Source organism: Acinonyx jubatus, chromosome C1 (assembly GCF_027475565.1).
Source record: "Acinonyx jubatus isolate Ajub_Pintada_27869175 chromosome C1, VMU_Ajub_asm_v1.0, whole genome shotgun sequence".
NCBI classification, from domain to species: Eukaryota; Metazoa; Chordata; class Mammalia; order Carnivora; family Felidae; genus Acinonyx; species Acinonyx jubatus.
In genome coordinates, this window is record NC_069381.1 from 143,368,177 (window position 1) to 143,380,243 (window position 12,067).

A 12,067-nucleotide genomic window follows, 5' to 3' on the forward strand; every position below is an offset into this window, starting at 1 on the left:
TTATAATGAATTAAATAATTAAATTAAATAAATACAAGTGTGGTTTATGGTAAACTAGTGGAGAGGGCAAACGATCATATATTTATAGTATTTTTTATCTCATTTTAACGATTGTTGCAAAGAACATTTTGTAAAGTTGCATTTGTCTATTTGCCTGTAGCCTTAGGATAAAATACAAGGAATTACACGGTTTGCTTAAAGTTATAGGGACACTCATGTAATATAAACTAGAATAAACACTGATAAAAAAGAATATAGTTTAAAACACAATTGTTGCCTTCCTCAGTACAGGAACATAGAGAAATCTAAATTGAACACAGCCTTACATTTCTTTCAGAGAAGTATTACGCTCATTCAAATTGTTGTCAGGTCCTGAGACACTCAGGTTTTGAGCTCACTCTGCTTTTATATGGGAAGTCCAAATTTGCAAATTTTCACGAGATTTTATGACCTTCTGTTATATGCTTACTAATTTAGTCATTTGGCCTTATAATGTTTTACAATTGGCTATTGTATCCCTTGAGGAAATGTAGAATTGAAAGAGATGTTAAACTCAGATAACTTCACTGCTGATCAGAGAAATGACAAGGAAATACTGTTACACATCATGTCATTTTATGACACTTAAGATTAAGATCATAAATATTTGTTGAATGCTGAAGAGCTGGTCATTGTTCACATATTCCCAAATTTTGAGAGGGGGGAAGGATAGTTAAAATAAATTGGTAAAATTAAGTGGAAAGGAGTATCAACTTAAACTTGACCATGCTTCACATGTTGATAAGAGAACTCTTCAAACTTTACAATGTACTTTGCATAGAATTGTAGATAAGACCAGGATGTCGCACACTAGATTATTTCAATTAAAATGGGACTAATCTATAAATCTTAAACACTAATTTGAGATCTGGATATTACAGACAGGAGAGGATAAGAGGGAAATTAAAGGATGCCTCGGTGCCATTCTAAGAAAAAGTTTAAAAGTGTACACTTTTTTTTTTTTTTTGGTTATCTCTTTTGCACCATTCCACTTCAAAGTATAATTTTCTTTTTGTTCTCAAAGTCCTGATGTGCTCACATTGCCTTATGTCACTTCCCAACTTCTCAGTCCTATCTCAAATTACTTACCTAAAATTACTTACCTGTCCTCCAAATTTGGAAACTACTTCTCTTTCTCTCCAAACAGCTCATCTGTATTTATATACGAGATGTAAGTTAATCTTATTATTTTTTTTTGTTTATTTATTTTGAGAGAGAATGTGTGTGCGTGCACACACATGTGTGGATGGGGGATGGTCAGAGAGAGAGAAAGAGAGCAAATCCCAAGGAGGCTCCACACCATCAGTGCAGAGCTCAGTCTCCTGAACCATGAGTTCATGACCTGATCAAGAGTCAGTCGCTAAATCAACTGAGCCACCCAGATGCCCCTGATATAAGTTAATCTTATTAAATTAATTTTTTCAAACTTAGCTGATGATAATAATTATCATATTAAATATTAGAAATTTTAGAAACTCTTACACTCATCCCAGACCAATTGATTGATCTGTTTGAATCAACTCATGACAGTGTATGCGTGCATGCCATGTGTATGCATTTATATACTACTGTTATATATGGTAATAATGTTGTTATATATACTACTAATATGTTAGTTATATGTTAACTGATATTATATATAATTTTGTATAACATCATTATATATATATATATATATAACATAATATACATATAACGAAATGATGACCAGATGTAAAATGCATCTATTAATTAAGTCAATTACATTTACATTACTTCTTTTAGAAAAGTATTATAGGGATGCCTGGGTGGTTGAGTTGGTTAAGCGTCCATTTGTGGGTTTAGGGGTTCAAACCCTGTGTCAGGCTCTGTGCTGACAGCTCAGAGCCTGGACCCTGCTTTGGATTCTGTGTCTCCCTCTCTCCACCTCCCCACCCCGACTCATGCTCTGTCTGTATCTTTAGAAAATGAATAAACATGAAAAAAAGGAAAATATATATATTATAAACAGTAATATATAAAAAAAAAACACTGATGAACATCTTTATAGATAAGTATTTCTTTGCATTTGTCACTTGTGCTTTAGCATAGTTTTCTATGTAGAAGCAATAAGAAAACTATGCTATTAAATGTTTTCTCAAAAAACCCTGACTGACATTGGCATCTGCCTTTCAAATTTAGGAAAGTGTATAACTTATACCAAAAAGTTGGCTCTTTGTGGGAGATTTACTGGAACACGGTCTATGTATAAAAGGCAAAGTTCTTGAAAGAGGGAGTAGAAAACAAAGCAGGACTGAACTGTTCTGCGTTGAAGAATTAGAGGAATTCGTAGTTTGTACCCAATAGTTTGAGAAAGAGAGAGAGAGTGAGAGAGAAAAAGAGAAAGAAAGAGAGATGCTAAGGAGAAGGTAAGGACATGGGTGGAGGGAAAAGGGAAAGGGGATTTTCACCTGGAAGAGAAGAAAGGAAGAACTGAGACACATAGGAGAAGATCAGGTAGAAATCTCATATGGCAGCAAAGGAAGAAAGACTTTTCCATGCCAGAGTTTGTGTGTATGTACAATACATGCGTATCTTCCTGATTCTCAATAACTGTGTGATAAATCCAATGGGTTATTATTTTTTTTGTGAACACCTGTTGCTAAAATTTCTCAAGACTTTAAAGTTTCTTGTAAAACAGTACACTTAATTGTTTTATAATATCCCTTTGTAGACCTTGCACAGTGTATTTAACGGATATGATATTGAGTATAGAAATATAATTTTAACTCTTGTAGATTATGCTTTGGTGACAATTTTCATAACTGGATGTTGTCATATATCTTGATCATTTCTAAAATTGAAATCACTACCACATATGTTGAAATTTTTTTTTCTTAATTAAAATTGGTCAATGCAATAAGAGAAATTTTAAAGATTCTTTAGTTCACACTTCCAAATTTTCCTCTGGCTAGGAATGCTGCATTATTTACACTCCATCGAGGGTGCCTAAGTTGGCATCCTTACTTAACGCAAACTTCACTAGATATGAGAAGCTTTTCTCTTTTTCTTCTTAAACTTAGTTAATTTGAGGTGAAAAATCATATATCAATGTGTATCTGGGGAGACTCTTAAATATTTTTTGCACGTTTATAGACCACTTGTATCTCTCCAGCTGTCTTTTATGAATTACCTGCACACAGAAAACGTTTTACTCCTATTAGTGATGGTGTAGAAGCTTTTTCAATATTAAGGTTATCAATAATTTTTGTGTCAAATATTCGGCAATATCTCCCTACATTATCATTGTCCTTTTAATTTAGGTATGGACATACACTCTCTTTTTTGTGTTCTTGTCATTACAGCTACTAATATTTTTTACTTATTTTTTCACTTTCCTTGTTTATTTAAAAAGTTGTTTATCCTTCTGTATGAGACATTTTTATTTCCTAGCAATGCCTAAGGTTTCCTCCTACTGACGTTATGACTTACATTCTATTTCATTAATGTATCTTTAGTATATCTGGGACTTACTTGGAGGAAAAGTTTGATATGACAGTTAATTCTAGCATTTTCCAAATTGCTAAGTCAACTGTTCCACTAATCTTTATTAGCAAAGACCCCTCTTTCTCACCGATTTTAAATGCTAATACTGGAAGGTGAACATTTGGGGAGAAACTTAGATGCTATCCAAACAGAGGACAAACCTCTGTTCTTAGAAAGTTCAGCATATGCTTTGGGGAAGTAAGGAGCTCCTCGGATAAAATGATACTTTGAAAAATTCAGGAGGGTGTGCTAAATAAATCCAAAATGCCACTTTGGCATTTCTAGAGAGCATAATGTGGTTTATCTCCTCTAAGTAATTAATGTGTTGTGTCACATTAATAGATTTTCTACTATAATATTCTTCGTGTTCCTAAAATGAACATATTTGGTCATTTTGGGTTATTTAAAATAACATGTTGCAGGAAATTAGCTAGTATTCTATGTGAGGTTTCGTACATATTGCATTAGCAAAAATTAGCATGTAGATTTTCATTGTCCACATTTTAGTAAAACAATCATGCCGTTCTATTAAAACAAATTCAAGGGGCGCCTGGATGGCTCAGTTGGTTAAGCAGCTAACTGCAGCTCAGGTCGTGCTCTCACAATTAATGAGTTCGAGCCCTGCATCAGGCTCTGTGCTGACAGCTCAGAGCCAGGAGCCTGCTTCGGATTCTGTGTCTTCCTCTCTGTCCCTCACCCGCTCATACTCTGCCTCTCTCTGTCTCTCAAAAATAAATAAACATTAAAAAGTAATAAATAAATAGATAGATAAATAAATAGATAAATAATAAATAGATAAATAACACTTGAGATTTTTTGTTTTCCTATCCTCAGTATTTGTAGCATAGAAACTAATGTATTGACATTTGAAACTTATTTTTATTCCACCACCTTCTTAATATTCTCATTAACCTGCGGAGTTTCCTTTTAGAATTCTAATATTGTATAAGCATATAATTGTATTTTCATGTTTTAAGTTCACTATGCCTTAGAGCAATAAACAAACAGTGCACAAGAAGGTTAAGTTACTATGAGACCAGTTCTCCTTACTTGGTTTATGATTTTAATGGGAGTGCCTCTATTACCTTATTATGAACATAATATTTTTTTAAATAATAGATTATTTTATACACTTTAACTGGTAATACATTTTAACTAGTAATACACAGTCAGGTATTAGATTTTTTCATGTTATGTATTTATTTTTGAGAGAGAGAGCGTGAGAGAGAATGAGCCGGGGAGGAGCAGAGAAAGAAGAGAGAGAGGGAATCCCAAACAGATGCCATACTGCCAGCGCAGAGCCCATCATGGGGCTCGAGCTCCCGAACCGTGAGATCATGACCTGAGCTGAAACCAAGAGTCGGATGCTCAACCTACTGAGCCACCTAGGCGCCCCGATCATGTATTAGATGTTTTTAATTGCTGAAAGGTTATCTCAATTTATCTGTATTCTACCGCGTATATGTAAAGGCATTGACATACATCAACATCTATTAGTGTTTCAGCGTCTCCACAGTACAGTTTAAGAGCAGCTTCTCTAAACCCACAATACCTAAATTTAAGTTCCACCTCTATCACCCGCCAAGCTGGTAGACCTTGGCCAGTTTGCTGAACTTTTTTTTTTTGGTCTTAGTTTGCATACCTGCAAAATGGGATAAAAATAAACCACTTACCTCATAGGACTGTTGTGAGATTTAAAATTCTTAATATGTGTAAAGCACTTAACGCACCTGTCACATAAAATTGTGCTAAATGGGTTTGTGACCATTATGAGATGCAATGCAATGACTGATAGTATTTTCTAGTATTAAACTCCTCTAATCTACCCGATCACTCTTTATATGTATGTTTCTGTCTAAATATGGGTATATACAAAGCGTACACACTTACATTCTTATACATAGTATGAATTATATAAGCTAATAGGTATTTTAGTATACAGCATCCTCATAGTAGAAGTGTGGGTGGACAAATATTTTCTTTGTGTGCGATGTCAAGTTTTGGCATGTTTAACTACGTTCATGTTTCTTTATTTTCTATGCTCTGGTCCAAAGGTGTAGAACAAAATTTGTATTTGTGTTCTGTTACTGCCATAAGGAATGACCACAAACTTGCTGGCTTAAACAACAACATGCATTATCCTATAGTTTTGAAAAACAGAATTCTGACATGGGTTGCACTAAATCAAGGTGTCAGCAGGACTGACATTTTTCCTGGAGAATCAAGGGAAGAACCAGTTTCCTTTACTTTTCTGGCTTCTTAAAGGCCACTTCATTCCTTGGTTTATGGTTCCCTTCCTTCATCTCCAAAGAACTTCTGTCATCACACCTCTTTCTCTGACTATAGTTAAGAAAGTTTCTCCATTTTAAGGACTCGTTTGATTAGATAGGACTCACCCAGGATAATCCAGGATAGTCCTCCTATCTCAAGGTCTGCAACCTTAATCATATCTGCAAAGCCTCTTTTGCCACATAAGGTAGAAGATTCTTAGGATTAGGACATAGACATCTTAGATTATTTCTCCTTGTTCATTTCCCACTGAAACTCTCTCAATGCTTTGGAACTCATTTATTAATGCTAAGCTGGTTCTCCCATTCACGCCCTCTAAAATCTTCCAAATATTTTGTGACCACCTTTTGTAGCTGTTGGCAGCTATCGAGTACAAACTCTGTCAGATCATTTTACTATGACTTATCTGTTTCAGAGACATTTCAGAGGGCTCTTTTCAGTTATTTCCTAGTTGAAGATATTAGACAGGAAAAATCATCCCAGGGGATTTTCTCATATTTTCCTTCTCCTCTGCAGTAAAATCATTTTATATCCCTAAATCATCTTCCCTCACTCAGGAATAGCAAAATACCTCACTCTTTCTTCTTTGTACTGGTTGCTTGGGCTGCCATTACAAAATGATACTGGCTGGCTGGTTTGCCCAATAGAAATTTATTTCTCACAGTTCTTGATGCTGAGAAGTCCAACATGAAGGTGCTGACAAGATGCTGAGGCTTCTTTTCTTGGCTTGTAGGTGGCTGCCATATTGTTGTGTGCTCACATGACCTCTTCTTTGTGTACAAGTGGAGGGAACCATCTCTGGTGTCTGTCCCTCAGCTTATAAAGACATCAGTTCTATCAGATTAGAGCTCTACTTTCTATAATATCCCTCCACCTTTAGAATGAGTCTAGAGACTAAGTTTCTCATAATATGCAACTTAGTGTTAAGATCATCCTATAATCATTTTTTGATCATGCCACTTGTTTTATTTCTTATATGAGTTCAATTGTATTCTTTTCTGGTCATCATTTATTTCATCATTCATTTAGTTGAGATTTATCTTTTGTTCCTTTTCTATTATCTGAATTACCTATTAACTCATCCATGTTCATCCTTCTTCTTTTATGAAATAAATATTTTAGCCTGCAAATTTTCCACTCACTGTGAATGACTTTTGCTATATTCACTAAGTATTGGTAAATAGCTGTATAATTCATTCTAGGTATTGACTAATTTCTTTTTAGACATCAGATATTTTAGGTACTTCTTTTAGATTATTTTAATCTTTTTCCAAAGTATATGTCTTAGTGTGTTTAACTAGATGTAAAAATTATTAGATTTTTTAAATCTCAGAGTAAGAAGAAATGCAGAATCCTGGCAAAGACTGAGAATCCTGGAGGAACAGCATAATTGGAAAAGCATAAGATCAAAATCAGGTATGGTGACTTTGAGCTATCAGCATCAGAGAAATGTGGAAATGGAAATGGAAAGTAGGCAGGTGAAACTCAAAGGAAAGTTCAGGCCAGAGATATAAGTTTGAGAATTGTTGGCATTGGGATTGGTTTAAACATGGAAACACAATTCTTAAGGAAAAGATGCATAACCAGAACGTAGGTAGGTCTAGGACCAAGGGCTAAAGAGCAACCCCAACATCCAGAAGTCAGGAAGTTTCAAGTGATAAAGTAGAAGCAGCTTAGTTGATAAAGTGCAGAAGCTGAGTTGTTAAGGAGCGTAGAGAAATAATTTGGTAGCTGGAGGGAGATTTTTGGTCAAAATTTTTTTGTGTTCTTTGTTTTGTAAGGAGTAGAACACCAGAGCATGTTTGAAGGCTGATTAAGACATAATCATCATCTTGAAGAAAGAGAGTGATGGAAGACACATGAAAGATGAAAGGAAAACAAAAAAGTAAAAACAAAAGATGGCCTTAAATAAAAAGACTGACAACACCAGATGTTGTCAAAGAAGTAAAATGACCAAAATTTTAGTTATTGTGGATGGAATATACACTGGCATAATGATATTGTTAAAAACATATATATATCAGTTCCTTAAAACAACCATACACTCTATGAGCCAGCAATCCCACATATAGATATTTATCCAAAAGATTCAAAAATCTATGTTCATAAAAAGAATGTCTATAGTGGCTTTATTCACAATACCCCAATTAAAGAAATTTAAAAAAAAAAAAACGTAATACCCCAAAACTTTAGAAATAACCCAAATGTCCATTAGTAGGAACATAGGTAGACAAATTGCATTGTATTCAGAGAATATAACACAACTCAGCCATAAAAAGAAAACCAGCAATGTAGGTGAATCTCAAAAGAATTCCTTAGTGAAAGCAGCCAGACACATAGCAGAACATGTTGTATGACTCCATTTTATAGGAAGTTCTAAAACTTGGCAAAACCAATTTTTATTATAAAAAAAAATCAGAATGGCAGTTTCTTCTGATGAGAGTGGAGGTGGGACACTGATCAGAAAGAGGGTGAGGGAATTTTCTGGGGTGATAGTGATGTCCTATATCTTGATAAGGGTCTGTGTTATACAAATGTGTGCATTTACTGAAACTTAATAAGAATATATTCCATCGTGTGTAAAATTTAGTTCAAGAGAAAACAAACCACAAAAATAATAGTTAACTATAGGCATGCTGAAGTATTTAGGGGAAATGTAATGATGTCTGCAACTTACTTGGAAATATGTTTAAAGACTACCAGATGGGGGGCGCCTGGGTGGCTCAGTCGGTTAAGTGTCTGACTTTGGCTCAGGTCGTGATCTCGCGGTCCATGAGTTCGAGCCCCGCGTCGGGCTCTGTGCTGACAGCTCAGAACCTGGAGCCTGCTTCTGATTCTGTGTGTGTCTCTCTCTCTGACCCTCCCCCCATTCATGCTCTGTCTCTCTCTGTCTCAAAAATAAATAAACGTTAAAAAAAATTTAAAAAAAAAGATTACCAGATGGATTGATGATGGATGGTTACATGTGTGATAAAATGAGTGTAGCAAAACATCAGTCTTATGACTGCACAAAGCATCCTCTCTTCCATGTCTGTAAGTTCATTTAAAATCTCTTCTTCACCATTTTACCTAGGGATCTTTTTTGCTCTCTCAATACACTGGAGTCAACGGCATCTCCACTGCATTTTTGCAACTCTGTCTGACAGCTGATGTAAGCTGGCAGAAGACGAAAGGTATTTAAAGTGTGGCAGAAGGGCTGAGTTCACGCACAACAGTGACTCTCCCCTCTGATACACTCTTGCTCACTCTGAACCGTGCCGGGTTAAACAAGCCCAGTCTCCCTCTAGCACCTCATCCAGGACTTGAATTTTCTTTAGAGGGGCATGCCCTCACTCATTTGTTTGTATGTTTATATTTTCTGCGGCAGGCAAGAATAAAAGACAACTGAAAGGTGCAGGTCATCTCTAATGGAAAAACGCCAGAGTGGACTGACCTGAAATGTGCCGTTAGGCACACCAGGGACACCTCAGCGTCTTTTGTGGGAAAGGAAAGCAGCATGCAGATTTCCCTAAACTCAGCATGCCATGTAGAGACCGGACCTGAAATTAAAAGCAAACAATTCTTTTAGGTTTTTTTTTTTCTTTTACCGACAGAAAGATTCTGTAAAATTCTACCACCCACTATGGGGGCTGGGGGAGGATAAAAGCAAAATGATTTTAAAAAGTAGCATGTACATTCAAAATTTAAATTTCTTGCCAATTCAGCAATATAAGATGTCATGGGTAACACAGGGAATACTTATTTAAATTTTTCATATACTCTCAGAATGAATCAAGATTAAAACGAGGAGGTGCACATAATGGGGAAAAAGGAGCAAAATCTCAGACTTCCTTCCAGGTGAAAGATTAGCCTTTTAGGACCTTCTCAAATAGCGACTGCTATCCGCTTGCTTTAAGAGCAAGCTTGTCAAACATAGTTTTTCCAGACATTTCTACTCCGTTAGATAACTAGCATACACTGTTTAAAAAACAACTGCTGCCTTTAGGCCTTATCAATAATAACAACAATAATAATAAAACACTTTGCAACAGCAAATACATTTGATCTAAGAAGCTGATCAGACATGAATCGATGTATAAACTCTGGTTTAAACAGCCTGACACAGACATCTTAAAATGTGTTTGGATTTTTCAGCGTACCTCGTAATAGAGAATTTTGGTTTTATTTTTGGAATGGTTAGTGCTATGTACAAAGTAGGTCGGTGCGTACTTTAATTATCAAAATACACCAAAACACCCCCAAACTTGAGAAAATGTCTTTATTTCACATTGTAACTTTGTCTTCCACACTCCAGTTGGTACTGGTATTAGACACAGTGACCTATAACAGAGAAGGGACATAACACGGACAAAGCAAACAAAGATTGAACGAAACACAGGAAGATGACATTTATAATGCCGCTGACAAAGGCAGTCACTTCGCTTTAAATAATGTGGCAGGCTGCAAAACTATAGTAATTACTAGAATTTCATTTTCATTAACTAATAAACCAGGGAAAACAATTTAAGTATCTGAATGTCATTTTTCAAATGAAAATAAACTGTAAACATTTGAATAACAGCACAGCAGGGATAATATACCTAAGGAAATCTATTGAAATATGCGAGTGGATTCATCCTCTTCTGTCACATTAAAACCGCAACTGACTGTAAACCTCTTACCACTCTCCACTGAGACTTTAATTGTAAAGATTCCTGTTACATATCATATTAGAATTTAGTTAAAATTGTAGAACACATTATTTCCAATCAGACAGCCAACCATCACTCACAGAGATTTTTAAAAAGGTGATTAATAATTCATCTCAGATAAGGAAAAGATCTATATTTATACCATCTTCTCAGCCACCATAAACTACCTGACAATTGTTCAGTAATGATGCCCAGTAAATTCTTTAAAATGGTAATTTGTCATTCTGTCACTTCATTTGTGACCTAAAATTCCTCACTTGAGGCATCATCAAATAAATTAATCACTTTCCAGGATCCATTTCTCTGTTCTGCACGTTATTATGCCCGGGCTCTCTTGTGTTTCTCTTCATTTACATATATTTAATGGCTGAGCCGTGGTTCACGATGGCACATAACGCACACATCTCATTACAGGTGAAATATTCTAACTGCCACTATCACTGGGAAAGAAAATAACTCTCCCAATTTAATTTTCCTGATGTAACAAAACCATGATTCTTCACTATGAAATGTTGGTGCCATCCATCAGTCACAATCAATAAAATCATCACAGAAGTACGCCTTCTTCAGCATCTTTCCTTCATACTGGTATTATTTGAGGAAGGTAATTAAACTCATAATATGTAATGAATGTAAATGAAGTAAAAATCCTCACGTTAGCTCTCTAACTATGGTTATTTTACAGCTTTGATTTAAAATATTTCCCTCACAACTTACACATATATGAGGCCTGAATAGAGAGAGCCACGCTGCAGAGATATTCATCAACCAATAAAACTAATGTTTAAAAGAGCGTTTTTGATATGAAAGTGCCAGGTATTAATTACTACGTCAGATTTTTCGCTGAAAAGATACCTTCTCTTAGAGTTTACGTATTTTCAGTCTTTCTTCCAACGCAACTAATAGTTTCTGGGTAGGCACGCTCACGTGACAAATTAAGCGATTTCATTTTAGCAACCGGGTCTGCTTCATTGCTACCTTTTCAGGGCCGCGGGTCCTGCCTGTTCTCCTGTAAGAAATTGTCTCGTGGAACTTGGCAATTTTGCCGTTTCTGCCTGAAGAAGCCTGAGAAAATATAGATCAAAGAAGCAGGACGTTTCACAAACAGTGGTTTGGGAATTAGCACTTCCGAACTATTTCCACCCACTGTAAATATTCATCTCAAATTGCTATTGTATTATTTTTGTAAAGGTCAATAGGGAGTGTTTTAAAGTAAACTAGTGTCACATAAACATTGCCCATGTCTCTAAGTATGCTACAACTTAATTTAACATTCATTAACTGGGTCTCCTCACATACTTAGGAACATGAGTTTCAGGGGAATGGTGCCTTACAGAAGTCCATTTGGAGTGAGGATTCCCTTCATTATGAATTCATCATCGAAGAATGGCGACTTTCTTTATCTTGGAAGTGGTCCCTGTTTGCTTGTTTAAAATAATGCTTGAGAGAGTGTCTAAAATAAGAAGTGAAATATTAACTCTACCTCTCTGAAACAAAGGAGAAAGTAGGTGAGTATCACTGCTCCACAGATGAATGACCTAACT

At 35.6% G+C, this 12,067-nt stretch overlaps 1 long non-coding RNA gene across 2 annotated transcripts in view; it reads right to left on the reverse strand.

Moving 5' to 3' along the window:
- Positions 1–12,067, reverse strand: part of LOC106979109 (uncharacterized) — a 78,833-nt gene that overhangs the window by 40,001 nt on the left and 26,765 nt on the right. For both annotated transcript variants that reach the window (XR_008295363.1, XR_008295362.1), the window contains exons 3-4: positions 11,379–11,588; positions 9,266–9,371 (exon numbers count right to left, since the gene is read on the reverse strand). This is a non-coding gene — a long non-coding RNA (uncharacterized LOC106979109). The remainder of the gene's footprint in view (positions 1–9,265; positions 9,372–11,378; positions 11,589–12,067) is intronic.